This window comes from Nycticebus coucang, chromosome 22, assembly GCF_027406575.1.
Source record: "Nycticebus coucang isolate mNycCou1 chromosome 22, mNycCou1.pri, whole genome shotgun sequence".
NCBI lineage: Eukaryota > Metazoa > Chordata > Mammalia > Primates > Lorisidae > Nycticebus > Nycticebus coucang.
In genome coordinates, this window is record NC_069801.1 from 36,598,975 (window position 1) to 36,608,075 (window position 9,101).

Genomic DNA, 9,101 nt, shown 5'->3' on the forward strand with positions numbered 1-9,101 from the left:
CTTTTTTCCTTTGTAGTTTAGTCATCCAACAAGAAGAAACGAATATGAAATTCCAGCAATAAGAAATGAGCAAAAGATTGAAGCTGAAGACCTTAAGTGCTTGCTTTTTGCCCGTTGACCAGATAACTAGAACTATCTGCATTATCTATGCAGCATGGGGTTTTTATTATTTTTACCTAAAGAAGTCTTTTTTGGTAATAACAAACGTGTTTTTTAAAAAAGCCTGGTTTTTCTCAATAACGCCTTTAAAGGTTTTTAAATTGTTTCATATCTGGTCAAGTTGAGATTTTTAAGAACTTCATTTTTAATTTGTAATAAAAGTTTACAACTTGATTTTTTCAAAAAAGTCAACAAACTGCAAGCACCTGTTAATAAAGGTCTTAAATAATGATCTTTGTGTACATTTCTGTCTAGGTTCCCCAGTCTTAAGCATTGTCAACTACCTGTATCCTTCTTTTTCCCCTTTCTGTTTTCCTTTGTAGAGTCAGGATCTCTCTGTTGCCTAGGCTGGTCTTTAGCTCCTAGCCTCAGGCTGTCTTCCCACCTCAATCTCCCACAGAGCTAGGAATGCAGGCATGTGCCACCTCATCTGGCCCATCTTCCTTTGTAAGAACTAAGTTAGCTGGAGCAGAGTGAGCAAGGGAGAGTGTTGAGGAATTGGATGCAGTGACTCAGTGTCATCTATTGATTCAGTGTGTTTCAGTGGGTCTTTGAAACCAAACAGGCTTTGAAAGAGATGTTGGAAATACAAACACAAAAAAATTGAAGGTTCAGCGCCCGTTGCTCAGAGGTTAGGGCGCCAGCCACATAGACCAGGGCTGGGGGGTTGGAACCCAGCCTGGCCTGCCAAACAATGACAACAACAATAAAAAGAAAATAGCTGGGCGTTGTGGCAGGCACCTGTAGTCCCAGCTACGTAGGAGGCTGAGGCCAGAGAATTGCTTAAGCCAAAAAGTTTGAGGTTGCTGTGAGCTGTGACTCCATAGCACTCTACCAAGAGTAACAGGCTGCCTCAAAAAAAATTTTTTTTAATTGTATAACAGTAGAATCCAAATCTGGATATTCAAAAGAAAAGATTTAAATTGTCTTGGTGAATGGAGGGGAGGGGGATGGATCACTTTAGTAAAGCACAGTCTTATTGCCAGCTTTTGGAGGGAGGGTTGGGTTTAGCTAGGACTTTGCCAGGTGAAGTCCACAAAGGAATGCACAAAGGCAATGAGAGTGATGTGAGGGTATAGTTGATACTTAAGATCCTTCCCAGCATCAACTCTGCTATCCCCAGGTATAGAATTGGACCCTTAATTTCTTTTTTGTTGTTGTTGTTGCAGTTTGGCCGGGGCTGGGTTTGAACCCGCCACCCTCAGCATATGGGGCCAGCGCCCTACTCACTGAGCCACAGGCACCACCCTCGACCCTCAATTTCAAAAGCCAAAAATAAGGTAGCATTGTCTGGTTACTAGAATTGGTGCAGGATGGGCAGGTATCTCAAATGACTTAGTGGAATAGGAGTACAGTCATGTGTTGCTTAATGATGAAGATATGTTTGTTAGGCTGAGCATCGTAGTGTACTAACAAGCCAGGATGTTATAGCCAGCTACACACAGGCTGTCTGGTATAATAGTACAGCCTACTTTTATTGCTGCCAGGCTGCAAACCTGTACAGCACAGTTACTGTTGTGGATACTACAGGCAGTTAATAATGCAATGGTAGGTATTTGTGTATCTAAACAGGAAGTTACCAGAAAAATATGGAAAAAAGATTAAAAATTGGTACACCTGTATTTAGGGCACTTACATAATACAGGACTGCAAGTTGCTCTGAGTGAATCTGAGTGAGTGGTAGTGATTATAAAGGCCTAGGATGTTACTCTTGACTTTGGCTACACTAAATTTATACAAATATTTTTCTTCAGTAATGTTAAAAACATGGCTCAGTGCCTGTAGCACAGTGCGTAATGGCACCAGTCACATACACCAAAGATGGCAGGTTTGAACCCCGCCCAGGCCAGCTAAACAGCAATGACAACTGCAACAAAAAAAAAAAATAGCCAGTGGCTGAGGTAAGAGAATCACTTAAGCCCAAAAGTTCGAGGTTGTGAGCTGTGATGCCATGGCACTCTACCAAAGGCAACATAGACTCTGTCTCAAAAAAAAAAAAAAAAAAAAAAAAACCCCGGGTGGTGCCTGTGGCTCAAAAGGGTAGGGCGCCGGCCCCATATGCCAGAAGTGGTGGCTTCAAACCCAGCCCCGGCCAAAAAAACATTAAAAACAGACACAAGTACGCATTAACCTAGCCCTGCACAGGGTCAGGAGTATCTGTGTCACTCTTCCACCTACACCTTGTCCTGCTGGAAGGTTTTGGGCAGTAGCACACACACAGCTGTCATCTACGATAACAGTGCCTTCTGGAACACCTGAGGCTGTTCTGTAGTTTTACATTTTTTAATAAGGAGTACACCCCGGTGATAAAAAGTATAGTAAATACATGTACATAAACCAGTAACAGCAGCTTATCAGATGTTACGTCCTGCACATCATCATATGCTATACGTATGTGGCAGCACAGCAGGCTTATTCACACCAGCATCACAAATGTTACTTATATGTTGTCTGTGATCTTAACAGGGTGTCAACATCATTAAGCAATGTATTTTTCAGATCTTAGAATTTTATAGGACCATTGTCTCTTACGGTCCTAGGTGATTGCTGGGATGTGTAATGTAGTTACTGGTAATGACCAAGCTGACGTTATGGCTACCTCAGTGAGGGACAGGAGGAAGAAGTAAGGCAAGCTGACTGAACTATGAAACAAACTGTAAGTTTGTTATTGTAAGTTATGTGTGGATGATTGATGATGGTGACCCAGGAATTAAAATCTTCCAAGGAATACTAGTTAATGAATGTAGTTCTCACTGGACCCAGTGGCTCACGCGGGTAAGCCCACACTTTGGGAGGCTGAAGCAGGAGAATTGCCTGAGACATGAGTTCAAGATCAACCTAGGCAACAGAGCAAGACCCTGCCTCTACAAAATATTTTAAAAATTACCTAGGTGAGGTGCCTCGTGCCATTAAGTTCCAGCTACTTGGGAGGCTGGGGTTGGAGGAGTTGAAGGTTGTAGTGAGCTGTGATCATTCATGCTGCATTCTAGCCTGGGTGACACAGTGAGGTACTCTCTAAAAACAAAAAATTTACTTCAGAGGGAAAGGCTTTAAAGGAATTTTTGACGGCGTCAAAGGAAATAAACATGGTCTAGAATTAGCAATGGTGTAACACAGGAGACACTACACCAGCAGGCACCCTGGTATTTGGGTGTGGGAGGGACAAAATGGCCTCCACTGAAAGGGTTTCAAGGGAAGTATCCTTGTGAGGGTGAGTGTGACTAAGGAGATGAACGAGAACATGGAGAGAAGAGGCTGAGACTGAATTCCTGAGGGCCCATTGGAAGGTTTGCTAAGGGAGCTATATTTTTTCAATTGAGATGGAGTGAGCCAAGGAAAATTAATAGGTTAATAACAGCTGGCTGGGGGGAGTTTGGACATCTGGCAGAGACAGGTACACAAAGTGTAATGCCTGACACTGTTGAAGTCCAGGTTTGTCTAATAGTGGAAGGGTGAGTGTCTGGCATTTTAGTGCTGAGGCTGGGTTATGGCTAGGGAAAGAATAGCTTTTCTGGGAACTGCTGCTCCCTTCAATACTGCTGTGAGGGTGGCCAAGAGTCATCATAGGCTGGGTACAGTGGCTCATGCCTGTAATTGGAGCAGTCTGGAAGGTGGAGGCAGGTTGATTGCTTGACTCATGGGTTCAAGACCATCCTGAGTAAGAGTGAGACCCCATCTCTACCAGAAATAGAAAAAACTGAGGCAAGAGGATCACCTGAGCCCAAGAGTTGGAGACTGCTGTGAACTATGATGACACCATAGCACTACCCAAGGCAACAGCTTGAGCTTCATCTCCCAAAAAAAGCCAGGTGCAGTGGTTCATGCCTATAATCCTAACACTCTGGAAGGCGGAGGCTGGTATTATATTGCCTGAGCTCATGAGTTGGAGACCAGCCTGAGCCAGAGCAAGACCTCCTCTCTAAAAAAATAGTCAGGCGTTGTGGCGGGCACCTATAGTCCCAGCTACTTGGGAGGCTGTGCCAAGAGAATCACTTAAGCCCAAGAGTTTGAGGTTGCTGTCAGCTGTGATGCTATAGCACTCTACAGAGAGTGACAAAGTGAGACTGCCTCAAAAAAAATAATCATCATCATGATCATTTTCCTCTCCTGTCTGGTGGCAGTTTGCTGATAATTAAGATGACTATAAAGTACTTGGAACTACTTTGAAGAAAGTCAGTTGATAAATACCATACCAACTTACTTATACTCTTGAGTTTTGTGCCAGTCAACTCAGAAAGTAAGGAAAGCAAATTTCAGAATATTGAATTTCACAGGCAATCTAGTCATTCAAGAAAATTTATCAATGGGCCAGGTGTGTCCCAGAACAAGAAATAATCTCTGACTTTAAGAATTCCATACCTCAGGTGACGCCTGTGTCTCAAAGGAGTAGGGCGCTGGCCCCATATGCCTGAGGTGGTAGGTTCAAACCCAGCCCTGGCCAAAAAAAAAAAAAAAAGAATTTTATGCCTTCATGCCGGAGGCAAACAAGAGAATAAGCGATCACAATATAGTATGGTGAATGGCATACAGGCAGTCCCTGAATTAAAAACATCTGACGAACAACTCAGCACTTAGGAACAGGCTATTGCAGGTGGTAGGTAAATGTACCTGTTCCATCTTACATACAAAATCAAGAACAGACCAATACAGAAGAACAAACTTCTACAGAGCCTATCTCATTAGTGATCCAGGGACTGCCTGCACATCCTGTGTATGAAGTTATGAATGCTGCAGAGACTGCCTTGCACTGCATTTATATCTGTCCCAGTCATGCTGTAGTACCTGCAGGCTGGCTCTGGGCAGCTGTCCAGTCCTCCTGCACTTCAACTTTCCATGTAGGCCAAGAAGCTAGTGATAGGGACTCTGGATTATTTTTAAAATAGGAAGCAGCTTTCTCTGGGGTTTGTTGCCTGTAGCTCAGCAGTTAGGTCACCGACCACATATACCAGGGCTGGGCCTGCCAAACAACCACAACAACAGCAGCAAAAAAAAGCCAGTCGTTGTGGTGGATGCCTGTATTCCCAGCTACTTGGGAGGTTAAGGCAAGAGAATTGCTTAAGCCCAAGTGTTTGAGGTTGCTGTGAGCTGTAACGCCACGCACTCTACCGAGGATGACATAGTAAGACTCCGTCTCAGAAAAAAAGGAAAGAAAGATTACTCTGGGACCAAAGAATCTGATCAGAAAAGAAGTGACCCATGTGAACATTGTTGAAGTCCAGGTAAGTGATGAGGCCTAGACCAGAAACATGACAGGGGGTCAAATTTGAGATGTTTTCCAAAACGGAATTGACAGGTGAGTACAACTAGTTGTATGCAGGGAGGAATAAATGGGAAGAGATTGCAGAATTTTAATGCTGATGGTGTCATTTGCTGTATTAGAGAATGCACAGAGGGAGGGAGCTGTTAGCTGTGTGTGGAGTCCGAGGATATCCCTGGGGTGTGTGCTGGAGGCAGATGGAAGCTGAGCAGGGAAATGCGGGCTGAAGCCCTGTGTTTGACACTCATCCACTCATCTGGTGGCTCCTAGAAACTATGGTCATGGTTAAAATTCCGTCACTCAGGGAGCATTTGTGGAGAGATGAAAGTGGGCATCCAAACTTAGAACAAAGCCAAGGTCATAAAAGTGATGACCAGTAAAGGATGTGTGAAAAGTCCAGGAAAGGGGACATCACAGAATCCTAGAGAGCATAGTAGGGAATGGTTCAGTCAGCACCAAAGTCAAGAGGTCCAAGAAGATGGGAGTTGAACTGCCTACTGTGCTTGGCAACAAGGAGAGGACTGGTGAAAGCAGTTCTGTGGGAATGTGGGGTGGGCCCCAGGCCATAGCAGAAGAGGGGTTGCAGAGGAATTGATCTAAGAGAGCCTTCAACTCCTACAGCCTCCCCATCTCAGCAACAGCCAGTTGTTGTATAAATCCATTTCCAAACCCTCAGAGCCATTCTTGACCTCACATTTCCTCACGCTCAACCTCTAATGAGTGCAAATTCTGTTGATTCTGACTTTGAAACTGACCATTATCACTTGGATAGTGTCACAGCCTCCCTGCCTTCAGGATGGGCTCTGGGCTTTCTTGCTGCTCCAAGTCCTTCAGAGTCTTCCAGTCTCACTTTAGAGCAGCAGCCAGAATCCCCCAGGAGTCTATACAGAGTGCTCCTCTCCTCCTACCCTGCCCTGGTCACACCACTCCAGCCTCCCAGGCTTCGTTTATCCTTGAACCTCCAGGCTTTCTCACCTGAAGGCCTTTACACTTCTTTTCCCTCTAGACAGGAAGAAGATCCCCCCATATATCAACATGGCTTTCTCTCTCCATTCCTTCAGGTCTTTCCTTCCCTGACCTGTCTAAAAGTGGCAGCAGCCACCCATGCCCAGCCTTCCCACTCCCTGCCTATTGATTTGTCTTCATGGTGCACATCATCCCCACCAGGCTATGTTTACATAGCCTTGTTTATTCTGCTTCTGATAAAAGGTCCACTCCATAAGGGTGGCAAGTTTCATTTGTTTCGTTCACTGCTGCTGTATTCCAGCATCTGGGACGGGGCTAAAAGCACAGAACAAAAGCTCAGTAAAAAGGCCAGGTGTGGTGGCTCATGCCTATAATCCCAGCATTCTGGGAGACCGAGGTGGGCCAATTGCCTGAGTTCATGGGTTTGAGACCAGTCTGAGCCAGAGCGAGACCCTGTCTCTAAAAAATAGCCAGGTATTGTGGGTGCCTGTAGTCCCAGCTACTTGGGAGGCTGAGGCAAGAGAATCTCTAGAACCCAGGAGTTTGAGGTTGCTGTGAGCTGTGACGCCAGAGAACTCTACCAAGGGTGATAAAGTGAGACTCTATTTCAAAAAAAAGGAAATTTTTTTTGAGACAGTCTTCACTCTGTTGAGCTCAGCAGAGTGCCATGGCAACATAGCTCACAGCAATCTCAATCTCCTAGGCTCAAGTGATCTCTTACCTCAGCCTCCCAAGTGGCTGGGATTTTATTTTATTATATATTTATATATATAATATATATGCACTATATATATATAATATATATATAGTTTTTTTTGTTGTTGCAGTTTGGCTGGGGCTGGGTTTGAACCCGCCACCCTCGTCATATGGGGCTGGCACCCTACTCACTGAGCCACAGGCGCCGCCCGCGTCTATCTTCTTTAGAGAAGTTTCTCTTCAAGTCCCTTGCCCACCCTGAAATGGGGTCACGTGTTCTTTTCTTGCTAATACGTTTGAGTTCTCTGTGGATTCTGGTTATTAGACCTTTATCGGAGGTATAACCTGCAAATATTTTCTCCCATTCTGAGGGCTGTCTGCTTGCTTTACTCACTATGTTCTTGGCTGTGCAGAAGCTTTTTAGTTTGATCAGGTCCCAGTAGTGTATTTTTGATACTGCTTCAATTGCCTGGGGAGTCCTCCTCATAAAATATTCACCCAGGCCGATTCCTCCAAGAGTTATCCCTGCACTTTTTTCAAGTATTTTTATAGTTTCATGTCTTAAGTTTAAATCTTTTATCCAGTGAGAGTCTATCTTAGTTAATGGTGAAAGGTGTGGGTCCAGTTTCAATCTTCTACAGGTTGCCAGCCAGTTTACCCAGCACCATTTGTTAAATAGGGAATCTTTTCCCCACTGAATGTTTTTAATTGGCTTGTCAAAGATCAAATAACGGTAAGTAGCTGGATCCATCTCTTGGTTCTCTATTCTGTTCCAGACATCTACTTCTCTGCTTTTGTGCCAGTACCATGCTGTTTTGATCACTATGGATTTATAGTACAGTCTCAGGTCTGGTAGCGTGATTCCTCCTGCTTTGTTTCTATTGCTCAGTAATGTTTTGGCTATTCGAGGTTTTTTCTGATTCCATATAAAACGAAGTATTATTTTTTCAACATCTTTAAAGTATAACAATGGAGCTTTAATAGGAATTGCATTAAAATTATATATTGCTTTGGGCAGTATGGACATTTTAACAATGTTGATTCTTCCCAGCCATGAGCATGGTATGTTTTCCATCTGTTAACATCTTCAGCTATTACTTTTCTTAGAGTTTCATAGTTCTCTTTGTAGAGATCTTTCACGTCCTTTGTTAGGTATACTCCCAAATATTTCATCTTCTTTGGCACTACTGTGAAAGGTATAGAGTCCTTGACTGTTTGTTCGGCTTGGTTATTATTGGTATATATAAAGGCTACAGATTTATGGGTGTTGATTTTGTAGCCTGAGACATTGCTATATTCCTTGATCACTTCTAAAAGTTTTATAGTAGAATCCCTAGTGTTTTCCAGATATACGATCATATCATCTGCAAAGAGTGAAAGTTTGCTCTCTTCTGACCCTATGCGGATACCCTTGATTGCCTTTTCTTCCCTAATTGCAATGGCTAAAACTTCCATTACAATGTTAAAGAGCAATGGAGACAATGGGCAACCTTGCCTGGTTCCTGATCTGAGTGGAAATGATTTCAATTTAACTCCATTCAATATGATATTGGCTGTGGGTTTGCTGTAGATGGCCTCTATTAGTTTAGGAAATGTCCCTTCTATACCAATTTTCTTAAGTGCTCTGATCATGAAGGGATGCTGGATATTATCAAAAGCTTTTTCTGCATCAATTGAAAGAATCATATGGTCTTTATTTTTTAGTTTGTTTATGTGTTGAATTACATTTATAGATTTATGTATATTGAACCAGCCTTGAGACCCTGGGATAAATCCGACTTGGTCATGGTGTATAATTTTTTTGATGTGTTGTTGGATTCTGTTTGTTAGGATCTTATTGAGTATTTTTGCATCAATATTCATTAGTGATATTGGTCTATAATTTTCTTTTCTTGTTGGGTCTTTCCCTGGTTTGGGGATCAAGGTGATGTTTGCTTCGTAGAATGTGCTGGGTAATATTCCTTCTTTTTCTATATTTTAGAAGAGGTTTAGTGGTATAGGTACTAGTTCTTCTTTAAATGTT